Source organism: Canis lupus, unplaced genomic scaffold, assembly GCF_011100685.1.
Source record: "Canis lupus familiaris isolate Mischka breed German Shepherd unplaced genomic scaffold, alternate assembly UU_Cfam_GSD_1.0 chrUn_S2251H2451, whole genome shotgun sequence".
In the NCBI taxonomy this organism is placed as follows: Eukaryota; Metazoa; Chordata; class Mammalia; order Carnivora; family Canidae; genus Canis; species Canis lupus.
The window spans coordinates 1-24,514 of record NW_023331139.1 but is presented as its reverse complement, the minus strand read 5'-3'; the positions used below and the strand labels follow the sequence as shown (position 1 = coordinate 24,514).

The following is a 24,514-nucleotide window of genomic DNA, read 5'->3' as shown; positions in this document are numbered from 1 at the left end:
TAAGTTAATATGGACAAAAATGCTTCATAAGGTGAATACACAGGTTTGTTTATGGATTTACTCAAACCTTTGAAAGTCTATGTGCCAGGCCTGTACTAAACACTGGGAATCCGGACAGTATCATTGTTGATAATAATAACAGCTATGAATTTTTTTGGGTGAATTTAAAACACAGAAGGCACAGGTGAACTATTGTGTATGGATTGCCTCATTCAGTTCTCAGAACTACCCCCTGAAGTGGATGCCCTTATCGCTCCGGCTTTATAAAATAAAATGAAGCCCAGGAAAGTTAAGTAAGTAGCCACATTTCTTTTTTCTTTTTTCTCTTTTCTTCTTTCTTTCTTTCTTCTTTCTTTCTTCTTTCTTTCTTTTTTCTTTTTTTCCTCCTCTTTCTTCTTTCTCTTTTCTTTCTCTCTTCTCTCTCTTCTTTCTTTCTTGATTTTATTTACTCATCCATGAGACACACAGGCAGAGGGAGAAGAACAGGCTCCTTGCAGGGAGCCCAATATGGAACTCGACCCTGGACCCCAGGGTCATGCCCTGAGCCAAAGGCAGATGCAGCTGCTGAGCCACCCAGGCATCCCAGTAGCCAAGATTCTAATCCAGGAATCAGGACTTTGAAACCTCCAATGTTGACGCTACCCTATAAAAAGAGCGACTAGTCCAGGGTAAAATACAGATGATACGTCTACAATTCAAGACAGTATGAAAAGAACCAAAATCAAAGCTTGTACAAGGAGCTGTGACATCTTGGAAAGCAGCCCCTTAACTCAGTAGGAGTGAGAAGGGAGGGCAGGTCATGGAGGAGGAGGATGGTAGGGCTTGAGTCCAGCCTTGAGGGAAACGTGAGAACTAACCGCACAGACTAGGGAGGTAGAGAGGAAGGGTGTTTTTAGTGTGAGAAGAGCCTGAGCAAATACTTAGGACCTCGAGAAGGTGTGTGTGTGTGCATAGGGTGGAAAGGTAGGCAGGGAAGACCTGAGGGACTGGTGCCACGCCGAAGCACTGAGGTTTAGTCCCGAGAGTAAATGGGAGTCACCGAAAGGAGCTCACCACCCCTCACCACCAAGGGCAGGGATGAGTAGGGCCAGCTCACGGAAAGTCTTTTATTTCAGATTTTTCCTCCCTAGACGTTTAGAAAACTCTGAACGGGTAAGTTGTTCACGATCAAGAGTTACCTATGAATTACACTGAAGAGAAGGAATACGGATTAAGAAGACAGAGGAAGGGAGGCGAGTAGTGTGCCTACTGGACTCAACCCCGCGGGATGTGATGAGCATGGCCGTGGCAGGGACAGAGGAGAGGAGATGGATGGGGAGGCAGGCCAACTGATGGGAGATATAGGGTGGAAGGAAGAGCCTGGGACGGCAAAAAAGGTCTCTGAGTTAGCAAGAGGTGGGGCTGGCACGGCTGGCTGAGATGGGGAGGATGGACAGGATGGTGGAAGGTTTGGAAGAAGAGAAAGGTGTTCCGGTCACTTCTGTCTTGCTGGTGGCCTGAACACTTGGATGGAAAGTATCACTTAGCAGGTGAACATAAAGCTTAGGGTGGCTCTGCTCACCTGGGAGCTGCCCACGAGGGCGCAGATGGTCATTTTTAGTAGCAGAATGAGAAAGGACGAGGGGACGCAGAAACCCACCAGTAATAAAGAGGTGGGGAACCATCTGCTAAAAGGGAATGAAGGGGGATCCCTGGGTGGCTCAGCAGTTTGGCGCCTGCCTTTGGCCCAGGGCGCGATCCTGGAGACCCGGGATCGAATCCCACGTCGGGCTCCCTGCATGGAGCCTGCTTCTCCCTCCTGTTTCTCTGCCTCTATGTCTATCATGAATAAATAAATCTTTAAAATAAATAAATAAAAGGGAATGAAAATCAATCTCTACAGTGGTAGGAGGAGAACCAGGAAAGCGCCATCAAGGCCCCGCGCCAGGAAGCTGACAACCCACAGAGGACCCCGGTGCGGCCGTTCAGAGGCCACCGACGAGCTGGGCGGTTTGTGGGGATACATGATGCAACGGACCGAACCGCGCTCCCCCAAAGTGACACGTGCCAGCCCTCGCCCCCAATGTGACTGACTGGGACCAGGGCTTTTAGTGAGGTAACTAGTGTCACAAGAAGCGACAAGGGTGGGGCCCCTGATGTGATGGGAGAGGCCAGGATGCGCTTGCACAGGCGAAGGTCCCGGGAGGATACAGCCAGAGGGATACAGCTCCAGAGGAGAGGCCTCGGGACCCTGGATGTGCGGCCTCGGGACCCTGGACATGCGGCCTCAGGACCCTGGACATGCGGCCTCTGGGATTCCGGGGCACCCGACCGGCAGGTGCGCCCACAGACCGCACGTCCGGATAGCCGTCCATGGCCCGGGCCCTGCCCCGCCTGGGTGAGGACTCTGGCACCTGCTGGGACAAGCCATCTCCGGAGAGGAGGCTCCATGGGGACAGGAGGCCAGGGCTGCGGTGGCGACTGCCAGCCCAGCACCACCGTGGCCACTGTCCGTGCAGCATGAGTGAGCTAGTGTGTGCCACGCGGGGGCTGAGGGGCCGGGCCGATCCCCGCTGCACAGGTGTTCAAAGCTCCACATGCCGTTCTTCCCTTTTGCACATCAGCTTTCCGGGTGATACGTGTCCCGCATTCGTCCATGTAAAGCGCAAGTGCCATGGTTCAGCATAGGACCGGGTTGTGCAACCACCTCCAGCCACTTTCAGAGCATCTTCTTTGTTCCAGGAAGTGAGCCGGCACCCACTGGCCGTCCTTCCCCATCTGCCCCCTGCGCCCTGGCTCCAGGCAACCCCCGTCTTACCTCCTGTCCCCACGCTGCCCGTTCTGGGTGTTTCACACAGTCCTCGTGAGGGCTGCTCGCCCGCAGCGCCCGTCTCCAAGGGCCATGCGTGTTGGGCACACAGCAGCACGTCACTCCGGGTACCCGCTCCTTTCGAGGACCGGATAACATTCTACCGTATGGACCCAGCACGTTGTGCTGATCTAGCCCTAATATATCCTAACACTAGACCGTTTCCACTTTGGGCCATTATGGACACTTCTTTGAACAACTGTATGGTTTTGTGGAGATGCGGACGTTTCCGGTTGTCTTGGGTTTATATGCAGGAGTGCAATGGCTGAGTCACATGATACGCACCTTGTGTGGCACGGCCAGGCTCACCTATGATTCTAATGTGCACGCTCAGCTGACTCCTAGGCTCAAGAAGTTTAAGAAGAGGTTAAAAGTGAGAAATTTGGGAGATTTGTGCAGGGCCCGTTAGGAAGGACCGGGAAGAAGCAGGCCGTACGATGCCGTATGATGCCAAGAGACGTGGTGTGCACCCTGCCGAGATGCCCTTGCCTTCCGGGTACGGCAGGGATGTTGGAGACGAGGAGCTCCTCGTGGCTTCCCGTGGCCCAGACACACTTGAGGTGCTACGGCTCCGGGGTTAGGGGAGATGGACGGAGGCCTGGGGCTCCCTCCAGCGGGTCAGGGAGGGCCCGGAGCGAAGGCGGCTATGGGGCCCCGGGGCGGGCAGGAAACCGGGAAAGCCCGAGGCCCAGAGCAAGAGGGGTACGTTTCCAGGAGGTCAGTCGTGTCAGATGCCATCTGGGGAAGATGAAGGCCGAGAATCGACCGACTCGTGATGGCCGCCGGTGAATGGGAGTTTTCCTGTTCACATCCTAGCTGGCTCTCTCAAATGGCCTCCTTCGCATCAGAATTCCTGAACAAAGGAAGAAGCCTGGAACACACGTAAGCTTCTTGAAGTGGGGGACAGGAAATAACAGCTCTACGGCATTCAGGTGCAAGCCAGGGGACAGAACTAAGAGACGCATCACAGTCTGACACAATAAAAAGGCCTCTGTGGCCTTTAAAATAGATTCGATTGAACACATTCAGCATTTTCTCGATCAAAGTCAGGCAATATCACCAATTCAAAGCACTCTTTCCATCGTAAGCCAAGGAAAGCAGGCATGCTAGGACGTCAAAACACGGAAAAGGGCAGGTGCGCTTGGTCACCGCTTCCATTCTAGCCCGAATCTCTCACAGCTTCAGAGCAGTTGTACCGGCTGCTGGAAGGCTGATAACTGGGTGGCGTTAATTGCATCATCTTTTATTTACCCCCCCCCTTTTTTTTTTTTTTTTTTTTTTTTTTTAGAGATTTTACTTATCCATTTCAGAGGGTGGGGAGAGGGAGAGCGAGTGCGAGTTGGAGGAGGGGCAGAGGGAGAAGTGCCCCCCCCCCACCATGAGCAGCGAGCCCATGGGCTAGACCCAGGGCCCTGGCAGACAGGCAGACACCCAACTGACTGAGCCACCCAGGCATCCCTTTGGCTTACTTTAAATGAACAGAGCTAATCGAATTTAGTAGGTCAAAACTGTTTCAAGTTTTATTTTCCTAGTTTTCCCCTGTAGAGGTAGTAAAGCAAATTAGTGCCCAACAAGAAGGGTCCATCTTGTTTTCTAGAGGTTAACTACTTAAAATGCAAATACGCTAGTCAAGGTCAGGTTATAATTAGTATATCAAAGAATCATGTCCTAAAGAATCACTTTCAATGTTATCAAAACTCATTATCTTTTCAAATCATTTCAGTATGGAGAAACATGAAAAGTCCATACATTGGGGCCCAAGCTTATATTTTCTACGACACTGAACAAAAGCAACATTTGTCTCTAGAAGCTACTCCCTAAATCTCTCCTGTCAAAACCGCAATACATTTAAAGGCACATTATAGAATTTAAAAAGTTAAGCCTACTCTTAAGGATGTGGAGGTAAAACAGACATACTTCGATCTTCCAAAGAAATTCAATATTTGCGGCAACCCTAAGTTTATAAATTATATTATAAACCCTTCCTATGTAAACCGTCCATGTATTTTGAAAGTCGGAATTAGCAATTATCAGGTTTTCTTACAGTAGGGAAACATATTCACTTAAGATTTAATGGTGTTTTTATTCAGATATAAATTTTAATATTAATGAAATATGTTACTAAGTCTTCACATATAGAATAAAGCAATTTTTTTTAAAAGACTATTTCTTTGACACACACACACACACAGAGAACAAGCATAAGTAGGGGGAGCAGCAAACAGAGATGGAGAAGCAGGCTCTGCACTGAGCAGGGAGCACGATGGGGATTTGATCTTAGACCCTGGGATCTTGCCCTGAGCCCAAGGCAAATTCTTAACTGACTGAGCCACCCAGGTGCCCCAATTTCCCCTTACACGGTCCTTGGAATGTTCCTAAGTCCTGCTACGTCATAGAGCATTCGATAGGTACTACAGAAAATACCTCACTACCAGAAGGCTTGCACCCTTTCTAATAAATAAAAGTAGGGGATCCCTGGGTGGCTCAGTGGTTTAGCGCCTGCCCTTGGCCCAGGGCGTGATCCTGGAGTCCCGGGGTCAAGTCCCATGTCGGGCTCCCGGTGCATGGAGCCTGCTTCTCCCTCTGCCTGTGTCTCTGCCTCTCTCTCTCCATGTCTATCATAAATAAATAAATCCTAAACAAACAAACAAACAAATAAATAAATGTAGTAGAGCTACCGTAAAATAACATGGTAAGTGAATGCTATATTCAGAGCTAAACTATCTCATTTACAGCATTTGACAGAAGTGTTGTAGAATGGAACTGATCTCAATCAACAAAGTAATTTAATATTCGTTTGTCACATGGTAGCAAGCTATTTCTTATATGCAGAAAAATTAACCTTTAAAACTAAAGTCTCGGCAGCCCAGGTGGCTCAGTGGTTTAGCGCAGCCTTCGGCCCAGGACGTGATCCTGGAGACCCGGGATCGAGGCCCACGTCGGGCTCCCTGCATGGAGCCTGCTTCTCCCTCTGCCTGTGTCTCTCTGTCTCTCTCTCTCTCTGTCTCTGTGTCTCTCATGAATAAATAAATAAAATCTTAAAAATAAATAAATCTTAAAAAAAAAAAACCCAAGTCTCATTCTTTTCTAGGAAGTTTAGTGGGTGATATACATTTTTTTTAAGTGAGGTACAGAATGCAATCTCCATAATTTGGCTCATTGTTAGCTAATAGCTACAGAAAAGTTTATAAAGGTCAATCAATAATGTGACATTCACATTTATAAACTAGTTACCCCATTCATATTCTAAATGCTCTTCTAGGGATCCCTGGGTGGCACAGCGGTTTAGCGCCTGCCTTTGGCCCAGGGTGCGATCCTGGAGACCCAGGATTGAATCCCACATCGGGCTCCCGGTGCATGGAGACTGCTTCTCCCTCTGCCTATGTCTCTGTCTCTCTCTCTCTCTCTCTGTGTGACTATCATAAATAAATTAAAAAACAAAACAAAACAAAAAAAACTAAATGCTCTTCTATAGGCCTAAGGAGATGCACCAAAAAAAAAAAAAAAAAAAAATCAGTAAAATGAAACATGAGTTGAGATCCACAGGACTTTATCTTTCATAAGTAGAGAAATGACTCTCTTTTAAAATGCATAGAGGAGATATTTTATTGTCACAAAATAACTGTTATGCAGCGGCAAAAAATTAGCTAGTATTTTGGACAGACGTACTATATGCCAATATTGCAGCAGGAATGAAATCTAGATTTTTCCAGGGCTTGAATTCTTTTCTGTCAAAAGTATCCCTCCATCTATTTTTCATGTTTACATATCTAAAGCTTACTTTATTATTTTTTTTAAAGATTATTTATCTTAGTGTGTGCAGGGGGAAGGGCAGAGGAAGAGGGAGAAAGAATCTTCAAGCCCACTCCCTGCTGAGCTGAGCGTGGACCCCGATAGGGGCTCATCCAGGACTCTGAGATCAGAACCTGAGCTGAAATGAAAAGCTGGCCACTTAACCAACTGAGCCACTCAGGCGCCCCCAGTAAAGCTTACTAGAATCTTACCACTGGGGTGCCTGGGTGGCTCAGGTGATGACCCCAGGGCCCTGGGATAGGCCCACACTGGGCTCTGGGCTCAGCAGGGGGTCTGCTTCTCCCTCTGCCCCTCCCATTCTCTCTCTCAAATAAATAAACCTTAAAAAAATTTTATGGGGCAGCCTGGGTGGCTCAGCGGTTTAGCACTGCCTTCAGCCCAGGGAGTGATCCTGAAAACCCGGGATTGAGTCCCATGTCAGGCTCCCTGTACGGAGCCTGCTTCTCCCTCTACCTGGGTCTCTGCCCCTCCAGCCCCCTCTGTGTCTCTCGTGAATTTAAAACAAAACAAAAAAAATCTTAAAAAATTTTTTATCACTGAGAGTTGAGACAGAGACAGAGAGAGACAAACAGACTGGCCCTCAGACAGCCCTAAATTTAGAAAATAAGTTCCTAAATGGTTGTCTTAGAGCAAGTCTGGGCTAAATGCAGTTTGCATGCATTCTTTATTTACTTAATCTGTATTTCATCATTTCAAATTTAAGTGCCAGGCTTACATCTCAGTTGCCTTTGATAAACCAAACGTTTGTGGATCTTTTCATTTTTGTTGTGTTTACTTTTCGGATACAAGGCGTCACTTGACAAAAATTTGTTGACACAAATTCAGAAACAACTCACTGGTATTTTGTGATTCTCACCTGTGTAGATGAGCAGACAGGTCAGGGAACAGAGCAGTTCCAGGGCCAGGATGGCCAGGACGAGGGTAAAGATACAGCCGGGCGGGCGCGGGGAAGGAGTGCTGCACGCTCAGCACCAGGAGGAGAGCCGTGCTGCCTGCGGACGAGGAGCGGAGAGGGCGCGCGGTCAGCGGCGGCCCACAGGTGCACGCCCCCCCGCCCAGCGGAGCCCACAGCAGGTGCACGCCCCCCCCCCCCCACATGAGCCCGCGGCAGGTGCACGCCCCACCCCATGTGAGCCCGCGGCAGGTGCACGCCCCACCCCACATGAGCCCGAGGCAGGTGCACGTCCCCCACGTGAGCCCGCGGCAGGTGCACGCCCCACCCCATGTGAGCCCGCGGCAGGTGCACGCCCCACCCCACATGAGCCCGAGGCAGGTGCACGTCCCCCACGTGAGCCCGCGGCAGGTGCACGTCCCCCACGTGAGCCCGCGGCAGGTGCACGCTCCCCAGCCCCTCCGCGGAGCCCGCGGCAGGTGCACGCCCCCCCACATGCCGAGCCCCCCCAGCGCAATCAGCCAAGGCCGCTCCTTGAGGACGAAGCCCACACGGCCCGCAGCTGACGATGCCCCACGAGACAATCACATAAGACGCCGGATTTTCTTAAAGAAATGATTGTTACTATTTCTGTTTTATAAAATAATTGACGACGGCCTGGCGGCCAGGGACCGCGGCCCCGGCGCATGGACAGTGTCGGGTGCGGTTGTCCCTGGGAACCCCGGTCCACACCCCCCCGCCCCTGCCGCACCCCTGGAACCTGGGCCCGCCTGCGCCCAACCTCGGGTCCGCAGGGCGGCGTCACCGGGTGGCCTGGCTCAGGTCTGCCCCGCGGGCTCCCGGCCCCCGCCCCCAACCCCGAGGGCCCCGCGGCCTCCGAAGACCTCTGGCCTCCTTCCTCGGACTTGGGGGCAGCGGCACAGGAGGAAAGGAAGGGCCCGAGTGGGGCGGCTGGCGGGGCTGTGGCTGCAAGGGCCGGGGGGACTGCCTGGAGGAGGCGGCGTCCACGAAGGGCCGACAGTGAACTGGGGTCATAGCTGCGAGGGCCTGGGGGGCTGCCTGGAACCTGGCCACGGCTGCAAGGGCCCGGGGGCCGCCTGGAGGAGGCGGCGTCCACGACAGCCCCACAGCAGAACCAGGCCACAGCCAGCTGCTGGCGGCCACCGCGGGTGTGGACACAGTTGTGACCCCCCCCACAGCGGTGTGGGCATCAGGACGGGGCTGGTCACCCCAGGACACCGCCCCAGCCGCAGCCACGACGGTGCCAGGCGCCCAGGCCCCGCGACTCTCAGATGCGAGGCCCAGACCCCGGGCGAGTGGAATCTCGGGGCGCATGGCCCCAGGTCCCTGATTCCCCGGGTCCTGGTCTGAGCGACATGAACGTGACACCATCTGGGGCTGAAGTCGGGGTCCAGTTGCTCGGTTGACACGAGGGGTCCCGGGAGCTAGACCTCGGGCCTCGGGGACCCCAGCTCCAGGGTGGCCCGACACCCAGCTTCCCCGCTCACAAGGCATCGAGGCCTTTAAGGTAAAAAGGCGTTTCTGCTGTGCCCTTTGTGGGAGGAAAGGTTCCAGCGGCACCTGCTGGCCGCGGCCTAGTCGAGCTCCCCCGGGGCGGGGAAGGGGAGCCAGGCTCCAAGATGCTCCCTCCTCTGCTGCAGCCGACCCCGCGGCCCCCACTGACAGCGCCCGGCCTTGAGCAGCCTGCCCCAAGCAGATGTATTAACAGCGCACAGAGAAAAATAAACATTAAATTCCATAGAGCCGTTTTTCTGGGGGGGGGGGGGATTAATTTTGATTTCCAATCTGGTTTCAAAACGTCTGTTTATTCTGGACTCAACCAAAAAGAGGGTCTTTTAAAAGGTAGAGATTTCTAGCACCACGGCAAAAATACCCGAAGAAGCTCAATGTAATTCCATCCAGCCTGTAAAATGTCTGTGACAACAGGGACACCTCGGGGGGCTCGGTCAGTTACATGTCTGCCTGCCGCGGGCTCAGCTCAGGATCCCGGGGTCCTGGATCGCAGCCCTGCGTGCGGCCCCCTGCTCATCAGGGGACTCTGCTTCTCCCCCTCCCCACGCCCCTGCTCGAGCTCTTTCTCACTCACTCTTCCTCAAATGAGCAAAATCTTCAAAAGTAAAAATAAAGGAAACGTTTGCAACGATGAACAAAAGAGGCACGAATGCAGCTAAGTCCCATATGGACTTTCTGATCTCGCCTTCATAAAGTTTTTTCAAGTTTTCCATTTTGCATAATGCACCTTATTTTCTAACAGGCTCTGTCACCACAAGAAAAATACAGCATCTCATGAAAGTGAAGCAATTACGTCCTCTTACCCTACAAGTACCAAAGAGCAGCAGCTCTGCAGCTTCTCGTGATGAAGCAGGCTGCTCCCGTGGAAAGGGCACGGGAGTCCGCGTTAGACACAGGGAGATACGCGTGATGTGGGGACCAAAACGGAAGAAAAATGATTAAATTTCCTTACTACTTACAGCCCATTGACAAGTCCTTGACACAGGCAGAGTGACCTCCCTCTAGGGACGCAGCTGCCTCGATGTTAATACTTTGCTGGCGGTGACGGGTAGTCTTAGCCCGACGCCCAGGGGCCTGTAAGCGACTTTAACAGGAAGGTTCCTTAGGAGACTCCCTTAGGCTCTGGCCTCCAAGACAGATGCTGGCTACCGTCCCCCAAGCACGTGGCCTGCCGATATGCATCTGAGGGTCTCATGACCGAGTTTTTACTAAACAGCAATAAATGACCTTTCTTCTTCTTCTTTTTTTTTTTTTTTAAGATTTTACTTATTTATTCATGAGAGACCCAGAGAGAGAGGCAGAGACACAGGCAGGGGGAGAAGCAGGCTCCATGCAGGGAGCCTGATGCGGTACTCGATCCTGGGACCCTGGGGTCACGCCCTGAGCTGAAGGCAGAGGCTCAACCGCTGAGCCAGCCAGGTGTCCAATAAAAGACCTTTCCTAACAATAGCCAGCCCCCTCAGGATCCTGGAAACCCGGCTTCCAAGATTCTTCAGAGACTTCCGCTCTCCCTAACCCCTCCAACCCGAACGTACATAATGCCCATGGGTCCTGTCCCCCACTGCTTTAATAAAACCACCTTTTTGCACCAAAGATGTCTCAAGAATTCTCAGCGTCAGCTCTGAACCCTAACGTCTTTCCTACATCACACGGACCCCGTGTTCATAATGATGGGGGGCAGGTGGCAGACAATGCCACCCCAAAATATGCTTTTTCCGCAAAAGGATTATTTTTAAGCTGATTATTTTAAGCAGGTGAAGCTCTGAAAGCTGAGTAGAAGTGAAAAGATCTCTTTTGTAAGAGACATTGATGGGGAAAACTACATTTTGTAAGCATGTCCCCCTCTCTGTACCGGGGAGAGAAGGAGGACTTTAAATTTCTAGAAACTATTACCGACTGAGAATGCAGTAATCTGCACAACAATCTTACCCCTGTGGACAGTGCTTTTCCTGGCAGCCTCGCAAAACTCCTCCAACCTCCCCACCCGCCACCGTCTCCACTCTTTAACTGGAGGTGGTGTTTAAGGTGGTGACTTGGCCCATTTTGGAGAGTTGCTCAGTCTTCTTGGTTCTCTCCCATGCGCAGGCTAGTAAACTCCTGGTCGTTTTCCTCTTGTGATACTGTCTTTTATTACAGTGTCTTTATTATCAGCCAAAAATCTACCTAGAAGGATAGAGGTACATTCTTTCCCTCCCCTCCCCTATGATCACAAGCACAGATGTCAACGGAAAATTAAGACTAAATATATTTATTAAAAAAGCTTCAAGACATAAGGTGATCCGAATTTTAGTGGCCACAACACACATCATTCTCACAAAACTGAGAGCATATATTTGATTATAAAGTCAACCGTCACGTTTGCTTTCTGCTGGAATTTCTGCCGCGCAAGCAAGCCACAGACAGACAAGCTGAGCCAGACTCACCAGTGGAGTGGATCAGCAGCGTGAGTCCTTTCAGGTGCCTGGTCGACAGGTAGATCATGGTGTAGCCCGGTTTCTCACTTTGTTGTGGTGATACTGGATGTAGCGCTCAAGAAGGAAATGCAGGATCCACAAGATAACCTTCCCAAGGATTATGACTGTCTGAACTTTCAGTGGGTTGGTATAGTTTCCTGGGCACTTGTCCTCAATTGGATTAGGGTAAGAACAAAGTATACCTGTTAAAAATGCTAAAATGACAAATACAACCTGTGGAAAGGAAAGCAGTCGGATTAAAATTCAATAATTGGAATTAAGAAATGATTATCACCATCCCAGCACATACTCACATACTCCTATCTATGACTTTTGCTATCCTATTTTTATAAATGAATTTTATTTTATTTATTTTAAAAAGATTTTATTTATTTATTCATGAGAGACTCAGAGAGAGAGAGAGAGAGAGAGGCAGAGACACAGGCAGAGGGAGAAGCAGGCTCCATGCAGGGAGCCCGACGTGGGACTCGGTCCCAGGTCTCCAGGATCATGCCCTGGGCCGAAGGCAGCGCTAACCGTTGAGCCACGCGGGCTGCCCTATAAATGAATTTTAAAACAACTTCTTCTTAAAACCATTTTTTACAAACGTTTTTTTTAAACAAAATTTGGAGAAAAATTTGCAGAAATTTTGGAAACAAATCATAAATAAGAAAAGCTACCCCCGGGCAGCCCCAGTGGCTCAGCGGTTTAGCGCCACCTTCAGCCCAGGGCATGATCCTAGAGTCCTGCATCGGGTTCCCTACATGGAGCTTGCTTCTCCCTCTGCCTGTGTCTCTGCCTCTCTCTCTCTGTTTCTCATGAATAAATAAATAAAATCTTTAAAAAAAGAAAAGCTACCCCCAAACCCATCAAATAGTTCATGTTACACAATTTCTTTCCCACTTCTCTTTTATTGAAAAGAGGTAAAAACAGTTAATTTAGTGCATCAAAGGTAATTAAAATCAGGGTTTAAAAAGCTTTACTTCTAGTTTCAGTTTTAAGAGAACAAAAATAGCTATCCAATTAGATTGACAAAAATTTGAGATCGGTGTCAAAATAGAGGCAAATGGACTTTCTCATATATTGCTGACTGGTCTGGGAATAGATGTGGAAAAGAATTTGGAAGCAGCTTGACACAGTACTACTGTCCTAAGGACTCGACCCATTAGAAGTAAAACCATCAGGACAGAGGGTTCTATGGCTACAAATATTACTGCAATATTCTCTGTATTTGCAAAAAACTGCAAAGTGCCCAGGATGCGTGTTCATCCACAGCAGGATGCTTCATAAATTAAGATACATCTACTCCTACAGCAGAATGTTTTTCAGCTATGAAAGAATTTACTAAGTTTCCCTGTATTAATTTGGATGGATGTCTGTATGTTGAGATTTAAAAAAAAAAAGTTGTCGAGTAGTAGTTCAAGGTGTGGTGCACACACCAGCACAATCGGCATCACAGGGGACTCGTCAAAAATGCAAATTCTCAGATCCCACCCCAACCAGCAGAATCAAATCTCTGGAGCATCCGCCAAACAATCTAGTTTAACAAGCTTGCCAGGGAATCTGTCAACATGCTCAGGTTTGGGAAACCCCACTGCAGAGTAATAAATAACTGTATTATCCACCTGGGGGTGGGTGGAAGAATGGGAGAAATCCTTACATATGTGCTAATCTGTGTGTATTTAGGTAGTCTCCATGCCCAGCGCAGAGCCCATCAACACGAGGCTGAACACAGACCCTGAGATCAAGACCTGAGCTGCGATCAAGAGTTGGTCACTTAACAACGGAGCTACCCAGGCAGCCCGTCTTTTGGTATATATTTGTATGATTTTTTTAAAAAAGCAGTAAGATACATCATTTATTAACTCAGGGAGAAGACTAAAGTAGCGAAAAGGGAAGATAGGATTATTTATCTTTGTTTGCTTTGGTAATGTTTTACTTGTTACAATAAGGAAGTTTTTTGGGGCAGTTTCCATAATTGGCAGTTACAGATAATGCTTCTATAAATATTGGGGTGCTTGTTATCCCTTGAATTAGTGTTTTTGTATTCTTTGGGTAAATCCCCAGCAGTGCAACTGCCTGGGTCATAGGGCAGCTCTATTTTTAACTTCTTGAGAAATCTCCAGTTTTCCGGAGCGGCTGCACCAGTTCCCATTCCCACCAACGTTGTAAGAGGGTTCCCTTTCTCCGCATCCTCTCCAACACCTGCTGTTTTCTTGTGTTGTTGATTTTAGCCAATCTGACAGGGTGGAGGTGGTATCTCATTGTGGTTTTTGATCTGCATTATCCCAGACGATCAGTGACGTTGAGCATACTTTTCACCTGTCTGTTGGCCGGCCGTGTGGTGTGTCTTCTTTGGGAGAAATGTCTGTTTGTGTCCTCTGCCCATTTCTTGATTGGGTTATTTTGTTTTTGGGTGTTTGAGATGTATTAAGTTCTTATTATATTTTGTATACTAACCCTTAATTGGTATGTCACATTTACAAAACATCTTCTTTCATCCCATAGGTTGTCTTTTAGTTTTTGTTGATTATTTCCTTTGCTGTGCAGAAGCTTTTTTTTTTTTTTAAGATTTTATTTATTTATTCATGAGAGACACAGAGAGAGAGGCAGAAAACACAGGCAGAGGGAAAGCAGGCTCCCTGCAGGGAGTCTGATGTGGGACTCGAACCCAGGATCCTGGGATCACGTCCTGAGCTGAAGGCAGATGCTCAACCACTGAGCCACCCAGGCGTCCCCAAAAGCTTTTTATTTTGATGTAGTCTCAATATATATATATGTTTTTGCTTTTATGTTTCTGGCCTCAGGAGACATATCTAGAAAAGTGTTGCTATGGTCGATGTCAGAGAAATTGTCTGTGCTCTTTTCTAGGAGGTCTATCGTTTCTGGGCTCCACATTTAGGTCTTAATCCATTTTGAGTCTATTTTTGTGTATGGTGTAAGAAAGTGGTCCAGTTTCATTTCTTTTGCGCAGAGCTGACCAGTTTTCCCCAACATCATGTGTTGGAAGAGACTGTCTTTTCCCCATTGAATATTCTTTCCTGTTTTGTCAAAGATTAATTGATCATATAATTCATTTCTTGGCTCTCTATTCCGTTTCACTGTCTATGTGTCTATTTTTGTGCCAGTACCATACTGTTTTGGTCACCACAGCTTTGTAATAGAACTTGAAGTCTGAGTTGTGATGCCTCCAACTTTGTTTTTTCCTTTTCAAGGCTTAACCTGGCTCTTTGGGGGTTCTTTTGTGGCTCCATACAAATTTTAGGATTGTTTTGTTCTAGCTCTGTGAAAAATGCTGCGGGTGTTCTGATAGGGATTGCATTAAATATGTAGATTGTTTGGGGTAGTACAGACATTTTAACAATATTTGTTCTTCCAATCCATGAGCATGGAATGCCTCTCCATTTCTCCATGGCATTTTCAATTTCTCATCAGTGTTTTATAGTTTTCAGAGTATAAGTTTTTATCTCTTTGGTTAGGTTTATTCCTGGGTATCTTATGGTTTGTGGTTGCAATTGTAAATGGGATAGATTCCTTGATTCTCTTTCTGCTGCTCCACTATTGGTGTATAGAAATGCAACAGATTTCTGCACATTGATTTTGTATCCTGTGACTACTGACTTCGTTTATCACTTTTAGCAGTTTTCTGGTGGAGTCTTTCAGGTTTTCTACATACTAGTATCATGTCATGTGCAAATAAAAGTTTGGACTTCTTCCTGCCAATCTGGATGCCTTTTATTTCTTTTTGTTGTCTGACTGCTGAGGCTAAGACGTCTTAGTATTAGCTAGTATTACATTAAATAGAAGTGGTGAGAGTGGACATCCCTGTCCGTTTTGACTGTAAAGAAGCTTAGTTTTTTCCCCATTTAGGATGTTAGCTGTGGGTTTTTCATAGATGGACTTACTATGTTGAGGTATGTTCCTTCTAAACTGATTTTGTTGAGGAGTTTTTATCATGAAATGGATGTTGTACTTTGTCAAATGTTTTTTTTTTCTGTATCTATTGAAATGATTATGTGGTTCTCATCCTTTTAAAAAAATTAATGTGATGTATTCATGATTTGCAAATATTGGACCATCCTTGCAACCCAGGAATAAATCCCTCAATTGTGGTGAATGATATACATGTATTTGTTGGATTTGGGTTTGCTAGTATTTTGTTGGGGATTTTTGCATCTACGTTCATCAGAGGTATTGGCCTGTAGCTCTCTTTTTTTGGTGGTGTCTTTATCTGCTTTTGGTGTCTGGGTAATGCTGGTATTTTTTCTTGTTTTTTTTTTTTAACACAAGATTTTCTTAGTCCTAAAATTAGGGCAATTAATCCCATAGTATCATAGACAAGCAGTTTAATATAAAAAGTTTTTCAAAATGATATGTGTGCATGTTTGTGTGTGTGTATGTTCGGGGAATATATACACAAAGAGTGTGTTGCACAAATTAAAGAGTATGTTATAAAAAAAGGAAGAAAAAAACAGGCCACAATCCAGGGACCAGGAGGCCACATCTTGCACATGGTGGCACCAGGAAGGAAGTGCTTCAGTTGCTAATCTGGGGATCAGGAAGCCATAGCAGAAGCATACCACCACACTTAATAGATCTGCACAGGGAAGAAGGATGCACCTCTCTCCTCAGGGTATTCAGCTCTGAGTACAAGTCTACACAGTGTGGTGTCACTGGAACAGCATCTGAACAAGTCAATGAGCCACATTCATTTCTCCTCATAAACACTTGGGATTGCTAAGAATTTGCCCTCTTGATTTTTCACATTGTAGCAAAGAAACACATCCTCTAGTGCTTCAGATCTCAACAACCAAAATGGAGATAATTAACAGACTAGATGCAGAGCCATCAATAAGCCTACAAGACCATTTGCACATACAGGGTTTTTTTGTTTTTCTCTCTAGGAGTTTCTTTTTGTGTCTATGTGATTACCTACTAGTTACCTACTAGTTGCAATACATGTGTTTTTAAAAATCCCCCAGATATTTGGGGCACCAGGGTGGCTTACTTGGTTGGGCATCCCACTCTTGATTTCAGCTTAGGTCATGGTCTCAGGGTTGTGGGGTCAAGCCCCGTTTTGGGCTACATGCTGAGCATGGAGTCTGCTTAGGAGTCTCTCTTTCCCTCTCTCTCTGCCTGCCTCCCCCACCATTCATGCTCTCTTCCCAAGGAAAAAAACAAAAACAAAAACCCCAGACATCTGTAATTTTATCATTGCTTAAAATATGGGGCAACACTACTTATTGTTCTGCTGCACCTGATATCCCTGCTTAACATTACTTCCTAAGTGTAGATAAATTGATAAATTTCTGTGTCAACATAGATTTATCTACATCTTTTTTTTAATAACTGAAAAAGTAATATATGCATGTGGTTAAAAAAAAACCTTCAAAAAAAAAAAAAAAACCTTCAAATAGTACAAGAATGCAAATACTAAAATATATCAGGTGCCTTCTACAAGGCCCTCAGTCCTCCACCTCAGTAGCAACTAGTGTTAAAAGGATCTTGCGAATGGTTCTAGAAATTTTCTGTTTATATATGGGAATATACGTGCACACCAGCCCTCTCAATTATCTTTTTAAAACGTGCAAATAGGAACGTTCTGGTGCACACTTGCCGTAAATCTGTGTTTGTAGACACTCAACAATGTAAGTGTGAAGGCTAGTCTAATTAATATATACACGTCCACCCTGTTTCTTTTTCAAATGTTGCAGAGCGCTCCTTCATATGGATGGGTCATACAAAGTGTCCTCTGAATGGTGATAGTTGCAATATCTTGATATACAGACAACATGATTAAAACATTCTTACACATATGCAAATATATCTATAAATTCTTTGAAGTAGAAAGATAAGTAAAAAAGGATGCACATTTTAAATGTTGCAGATGTAGCCAAGCTGCCCTCTGAAGAGCGTATATATATTTAAGAACATCACCTCTGTATGGATTACTTCATCCCAGTCAACTTACATGTATTAATAAGAGAAGATTTGCTATGATGACCGTAGGAAGAGGATGGAATCTGGGTCTAAAATGAGCATGTAATGAATGATGTGGGAGATGGTGGGTATCCAGAAGGGGGTCATCTTCAATACTCTGGGTGAGATCCAAGGAACCCTGCGGTACAGAAAAACAGAAGCAAAATATAATCACCACTTTCTAGATTACGTTTCCAAGACAAATCTACTAAACTATAAAGCTTTAAAAACCATTACACAAGTTAGAGGCAAGAAAAATATGCTCCCTATTTAAAGCCCAATTTAAAAATATCATAAACTTGTATATAACTAAAATGTAAATTGGTGAAAACAAGTATTCAAATGGGTAGAGGAAATCTTACTTCAATATCTTCAAATGAGCTAATACATCACGAGATCAAACAAACCATTTTTCTTTAAGTCCTAAAAACTTAGATATTGATTTATCTAACAGTACTTACATTATTGATGAAATAATTACCTGTTGTTGCGATTCTTAAACTACATCTTTATGTTCCACAAAATTTTGGAAAGTTGCTGGAGGCTTTATTGGACTTTCAGTTATGATAGAAATATTTTATTTATTTTAGTTTTAGAAAAGATTTTATTTAGTTATTTAATGGAGAAAGAGAGAGAGAAAGAGAGTCACATAAGCGGGTGGAGTGGCAGGCAGAGGGGTTGGGAGAAGCAGGTTCCTCCTGGAGGAGGGAGCCCAACATGGGGCTAATCCCAGGACCCCAGGATCATGACCTGAGCCGAAGGCAGACGCCTCACCGACTGAGCCACCTGGGCGCCCTAGAGAAATACCTTAGAGAAGGAAACAGATCGCCCTCATAGATCCTTGGGAGACTTCAGTTTATAGATAGCCGATTCTCAAAGAAAACAACTAGCTGCAAAGTCACTGAGGTAGCTGATGGGTTGAGCTGCAACCCAAAAATTCAGTTTGTCTTATTTAAAGGTAATGTCCAGGCAAGAATAGTACTAACAGGTCTCTGGTGCATACAACAATCTCTTAATCTCAGAGCCTTGCTGAAAACTATTATATATAAGGTACCATAAGATGAAAAAAATAATATAAAACCGAATCCTTGTCCAAAAGATTACATTTTCATTGGGGAGGCTACGGATAAAGGCATACAGGATGAAATAATGTACGTGAGCTAATTGGGCTGAAATAAGGTGGAAATAGAGATTTCATCGGAAGAAGGGAAGCCTGAGAAGAGCATCTGCAAACAGAGGATACGGCTCCTTGGAAAGGAGTGGTAGAATGGGACACACGTTCTGTGGTTGGCTTCTGGACACCACAGTACAAAGATGAAAATAATCATCTGGAGCCTGGGGCGCCTGGGTGGTCCAGTCCGTTAAGCGGCTGCCTTGGGCTCAGGTCATAACCCCGGGGTCCTGAGATCGAGTCCAGCATCGGGCTCCCTGCTCAGCAGAGAGTCTGCTCCTCCTCTGCCTCTGCCCCTCCCCTGACTCATGCGCTCTTTCGCCGCTCTCTCTCTCTCTCACTCATCTCTCTCAAATAAATAAAATTAAAAAAAATAATAATCCAGATCCTAACTCAGGGCTGAGGCAGGAGTCTCAATTTCCAAACTCAGGCATCTAACGCTGCAATTTATTTTTCATTCCGAGGCTACACAGCTTCCTGCTTGGTCTGCCCTAACCTGCGGCACGATTCTGATTATTTGTGCTCTTTTCCAGAGGCCTCCGCCTCCAGCTCCTGCTCAGCCAGCAGGCGCCCAGCGTGCACCGGGCTCCCTCGGCTGACGTCTGGGCCTCCTCCCCGCGCCCCGGGCCACCTCACGGCGCCCTGGGTGGCGGGGAGCTCCTGGTGGCCGCAGCTCGGGTCCTCCCGCACTTTGCGCTCACTCCCCCCACGCTGTCCCGGCCAGCTGCCTGCCCACCTGCCGCCCCGGCCGACGCCACCAGACCCACAGCCCCGGCCTGTCCTCGTCACCCCCCAACGGCGAGGGGGGCTGGCACCCAGGGAGCATCTGAGGAGAGACTGTTTCAAACCCATCTGCGCTGCGTTCCTGACCCAGTTAGGAGCCCAGTTAGGGTCGCGGTGGGGGGGCTCTGCAGGAGGGGTTCTCGGGGAGCCTGGGGGGGGACCAGGGCCCGGCAGGAAGTGCATGCTTAAGGCACGCTCCCAGGGCTCTAACTGCTCCCAGGGCTCTAACCGCCGGGCCCTACCGCTTCTCCTCTCCTCGCGCTGAGCCCGGTCCCTTCACCTCTCTCTGTGGGTCTCCCCCCTCGGAAAACAGAGCTCTAAGGGCGCCTGCACCCCCACTTTGGCGCGGAGAGGACAGGAGACGGTGTGCCTGGCGGTAAGGCCTCTGCGGGCTGCACGGCCCCCCGCCCCGGCCAGGCCCGCATCCCCCTGGCCTTGCCCCCCCCCCCAGTCTCCAGACCCGAGCCAGCTCTAGCTGCGCTCACGTCTCCTAAAACCAACATTCACGTCTCTCTCCCCCAACCCGGAGTCCCTCCCGGTCACCCTCAGACCCGAGTGGGACTGCCAGTCTGGCTCTCGCCTCACAAGCCCTTCCCAGCTCCTGCCGGGACCCCGTCCCACCCCACCCCCTCATCTCCCCCCATCTCCCCGCTCGGTTCCCAGGCCCCACAGGCCCCCGAGGCCCGGGCCTGCCTTCCTTGGCCCCCGTCAGTCCGTCTTAGCAAAACCCCCGCTTCTCCCTGCTCCCGCGCTTCCTACTGCCCGTTTGGTCCAGCAGGTGCCTTCCCCGTCCCCAGGGCGCACTGGGCCCACCTCGGATCTGCCGCACGGGTTTTTACCCTTCTGAACACGTGGAAGGGTCCTAAGAGCGTGTTAAGGCTCCTGCTTGCTGCTTCTAGCACGTTCTTTCCCGGTCAGTTTCAACGGACCTCCAGGTCAGACTTCCCTGCCTTTTGCAACGCTTGACGATTTTTTCCAACTGTATTGAAACAGAGTCGACGCTGGGGATCCCTGGGTGGCTCGGCGGTTAGGCGCCACCTGCGGCCCAGGGCGCCACGGGCACGCGGGACTTCCCGACCGGTCTGCGGGCTGGGCCGCCTTGTGTTCCCCTCAGTGCTCCTGAGCTTTTCCTCCTCCGAACGCAGCTCAGTGACTGGGAAACACTGACGTTCTCGGTCTTGCTTTTAAGATTTGTGATGAGGCGAGGCCTTTGCCAGGATTCCGCCCGCGAGGCAGCCCCGCGTGAGCCCCCGACGCCCCGAGCGCCCGAGCTTTCGGTCTGACCGAGGCCTCGCCCGACGCCGGCCCTGCGTGGGCACCAAGCGCCACTCTCTCCAATCATCCCAGGAGGCTCTTTTCCAGGCCACGGGGGGCATCCTCACGGGCACGTACCAAGCAGGCCTCTGCGGGGCCCTGAGGGGGACTCTACGCATTTCAGGTCCCCCCTGTGCACCTCTCTCCTACCACCACGTGAACTCTGGCTGCCTCAGTGTCCCCAGACTGTCGGCCCCATCTCCACAGCTCAGAGAGCCAGCCAACCCCTGCCGGGCGCCCTCGCCCTTCCCGGCCTGCACTCTCCCACGGGGGCCAGCTGGGGCGGTCGCACGAGCCACTCTGGGTCCCTCCTCTCGGACAGCACTGTCCCTCACTGCCTGACTCTCACCATCTCAAAAAGTGTTGTTTCATATACCACATACAGTTTTTTTGGTCATTTCAGGCAGAAGGAAGAATCCAATCCCCGGTGGAAGAGCGCGCTTCACGAGGGCAGAGGCTCTGTACTGCATATTCTCCGTACCTTTAGCACCCACCACAGTAGGTGCTCAATACGTGTGTGCGGCGAACGAGAGGCTGTCCAACTTCTCGAACCCTTGGGGCCTGAGAACTTAAACACAGCTAGCCTGGAAACTAACGGTTAGACTAGCGTCCACGTATCTCCCACTGACCTCCCTTTGAGGCACCTCCTCCCCTAGCATAAATGAGCTTTCTGGAGCACCCCACAAATATCGTCTCTTATTTTTTCAGAATCCAGCTCATCTTTCAAGACTTCTCCATAAAACCTGTCCTGCTGGGGCGCCTCAGTGACTCAGCTGGTTAAGCGTCTGACTCTTGGTTTCCACTCAGGTCATGATCTCAAGGTCGAGATCAAACCCCACACTGGGCTCCATGTGGGTGCTGGGCCTGCTTAAGATTCTCCTCTCCCTCAAAAACAAAACCAAAACCAACCTGTCCTGCCAAATGTTTCCTTTCCACTATAAAACTGTTATAAAATGTACTGCTCATAATAATAATTTGGAGTGTTTCTTACGCTGTCTTGTATTACATCCTTTTTAACGTATGTAGCTTTTGTCTTACCTGCCTACACCGAGGAGGTTGGGGACTATGATATAGTTTCTTCTCTATGTCACTTATTAGATGTTCAGTAAACACCCTGTATTTGGTGGCTATACCCAATACTCTGTGGATTCTACAGGAAATGTTGTAACCTGACCAAAAACAACTCATCACTCTCAGACGGCAACCCACCATCTCCATGTGAAAGGTAAAGCGAAGACAATTCCTGAAACCAAATAATGTCTTCCCTTACACTATTAATAACTACATCTTGAGCTGTACAAAATATCTGTTTTGCCCACGTGGATCTCTTTCCTCTTCTTTTGTGACCATAACTCGATTTCCTCGGGGGATCCACTGTCTACCTCTGCATTAAGTCTCAATGGGAACATCCTTCAGTACCTTTCACCCTCCTTGGCCCAGGTGGAGCTTCTGGCTCCTGGTGGAACCTAAGAGCGCTGGGCCATCCATTGTTTCTGTGAGCAACATCAAAGGGAGAGCGCGGTGGGGCAGGTTCATTCCACGGCAGACTCTGAAGGAGTCTTAGATCCTGCAGCCACCCTTGTTTGGAGTCGGCACTTTCAGAGGCCTACGTGTTCATTCCCCCTGGATCATTTCAAAGAAATTCCTTTCTTCTTTAAAGTGGGCAGAGTTGGTTTCACAGCTTGCAAACAATGAACCTTAACTGAAAAGCCTTTACCTCTGTTAACTCTTTTAAGTGTCTAGGCCTACCGCACACACCATATTTTTAGCTTTTTACTGAATGGTAGGAATCATATCCACAAAGTTCCCAAAACAGGCAACCTGCTCGGATCTGAAGTGATTTAGGTGTGTAACCGTTTGGTGAAACAGATTTCTAGGATTGTACTCATCCTAAAGCTAAAAGCTACAGATCCAAGGACCTGGGGTAACTTAGCATCAACCAAGAACCATCTACTGCACACATTTTTCTAAGGGTCTCTCATTTTCCTCAGATTTTCTCCCATACATTGTCAGCTTATGAATCTCACCCTTAAAAATTCAGAAACAATGATTTTTTTTCTTTAAATGTAGATGAATGTCAAATGTACTTTCATGTCTTACAGTTAGTTTTCCATTTTCTCAACTGAAAAGAAAAATTCAGTTTTAGTTTTATCATTAAAAATTGTTTGGGGCAGCCCGGGGGTGGCTCAGCGGTTTAGCGCCGCCTTCAGCCCAGGGCGTGATCCTGGAGACCCGGGATGGAGTCCCACGTTGGGCTCCTGGTGCATGGAGCCTGCTTCTCCCTCTGCCTGTGTCTCTGTGCCTCTCTGTGTGTGTCTCATGAAAGGATAAATAAAATCTATTAAAAATAAAAAAATAAAAAAATAGTTTTGATTCCTAGTTAAGAGACTTTTTAAAAAAGATTTATCTATTTAAGAGAGAGAGCACGTGCCCCTGCAAGGGGAGAGTAGGAGCAGGGGCAAAGGAAGACTCCCCGCTGAGCAGGGAGCCCCATGGGGGTCTTGACCCCCAAGACCCTGGGATCATGACCTGAGCTAAGGCAGGAGCCAAACCCACTGGGCCACCCAGGCGCCCCTGGTTAAGATACTTGAATATTTATGGTCGCTATTAATGAGAATCTAAGCTATTTAATGAGAATCTAAGCTCTTATAGGGCTGCAGCTGTTAGGTGCCCTGCCTGACACCCCTAAATCAGTGACAGGATCACAGTAATATTCCTATTAATGTATTAACCCAAATTAGTGCCTTAAGGTGATGTCAACTTTGCGTTTCTCAAGGGTAACAGTTTTATTACCTTACCTGTCAATGAGGCAACCAGTTAATGCTGGGTACAATGCCATGTTTCCTCTAAAAATGTTTTAATATACTTGGGCCAAGGTTTCGCTCGGTACTACGCAGACTGTACACCGGGCCTTTGTTTTGTCAGCAATCTGGCTTGGATCCACCAGGTAGGGCGGCTTAAAACTCCTTTCACGCCTATCACGCTGGCGTTCAAGTCATCACCGCCCCGTTGTCTCCAGGGCGGGTTTCTGGGCAGTGGGGGGGGGGTGGGGGGGTGGGGGCTGGGGGGCAGGCAGGCCAGGACGCGCCGGAGAGGCCCCGCAGGACGCCCCCGCCCCAGCGCCCCGGAGGAGGAGGGAGGAGGGAGGAGGGAGGAGGGCGGAGGGCGGAGGGCGGAGGGCGGAGGGCGAGGGGGGCGCGCAGCGTGGGGCTCCCAGTTCCGGGGCCGAAGGCGCGCGGCACCGAGCTGGGCGCCCCGGGGACCCACGTCCGCGCACCCCCCGCCCCGCGCACCCGCCGGCCTCCCGAGCGACCCGTCGCAGGACCCCGCGCCCCGGGCCCGCCCTGCGTGGGAAGCGCCGCCTCCGCTGCGGCCGCACCGGTGCAGGGCGGCCCCCGCAGTCCCCGCCCCGCGCACCCAGCAGGGGAAGAAAGAGGTCCCGGGCCCAGCCTCCTCCTCCTCCGCGCACTCACGTCCTCCATCCGGCCCCGCGCAGCCATTCCCGACCCCGCGGCCCAAGCCGGGCCCACCGGGCCTCTCCACCGCGCGCGCCTCCGCGGGGCACAGCGCCGCCTCCCGGGCCTCCGCGCCTCACTGCGGACACCCCCCGCCTGCTCCGGCCCCGGCCCCGGGCCCCGCCCCAGCCCCGCCCTCGCCCCGGGCCCCGCCCCGGCCCCGCCCCCGTCCTGCCCCGAGCCCACCCCCAGTCCAGCCCCGCCCTGCTCCCC

General features: G+C 49.2%; 2 long non-coding RNA genes across 4 annotated transcripts; one reads left to right on the top strand and one right to left on the bottom strand.

Moving 5' to 3' along the window:
* Positions 1 to 11,556: 11,556 nt before the first annotated feature.
* LOC119879063 lies at positions 11,557 to 24,338 on the bottom strand. 3 transcript variants are annotated; one of them, XR_005387316.1, is made up of 4 exons: positions 24,260 to 24,293; positions 23,585 to 23,814; positions 17,511 to 17,657; positions 11,557 to 11,773 (listed from the first exon to the last, which is right to left on the bottom strand). It is a non-coding gene; the product is annotated as an uncharacterized LOC119879063 (long non-coding RNA). The 3 variants fall into 3 exon arrangements; XR_005387315.1 differs by having other exon boundaries at positions 11,558 to 11,773; positions 23,585 to 23,715; positions 24,260 to 24,315; XR_005387314.1 differs by lacking the exon at positions 23,585 to 23,814 and having other exon boundaries at positions 11,560 to 11,773; positions 24,260 to 24,338.
* On the top strand, positions 19,676 to 22,005 carry LOC119879064. Its single transcript, XR_005387317.1, has 4 exons — positions 19,676 to 19,848; positions 20,251 to 20,407; positions 21,190 to 21,383; positions 21,495 to 22,005. It is a non-coding gene; the product is annotated as an uncharacterized LOC119879064 (long non-coding RNA).
* Positions 24,339 to 24,514: the final 176 nt, after the last annotated feature.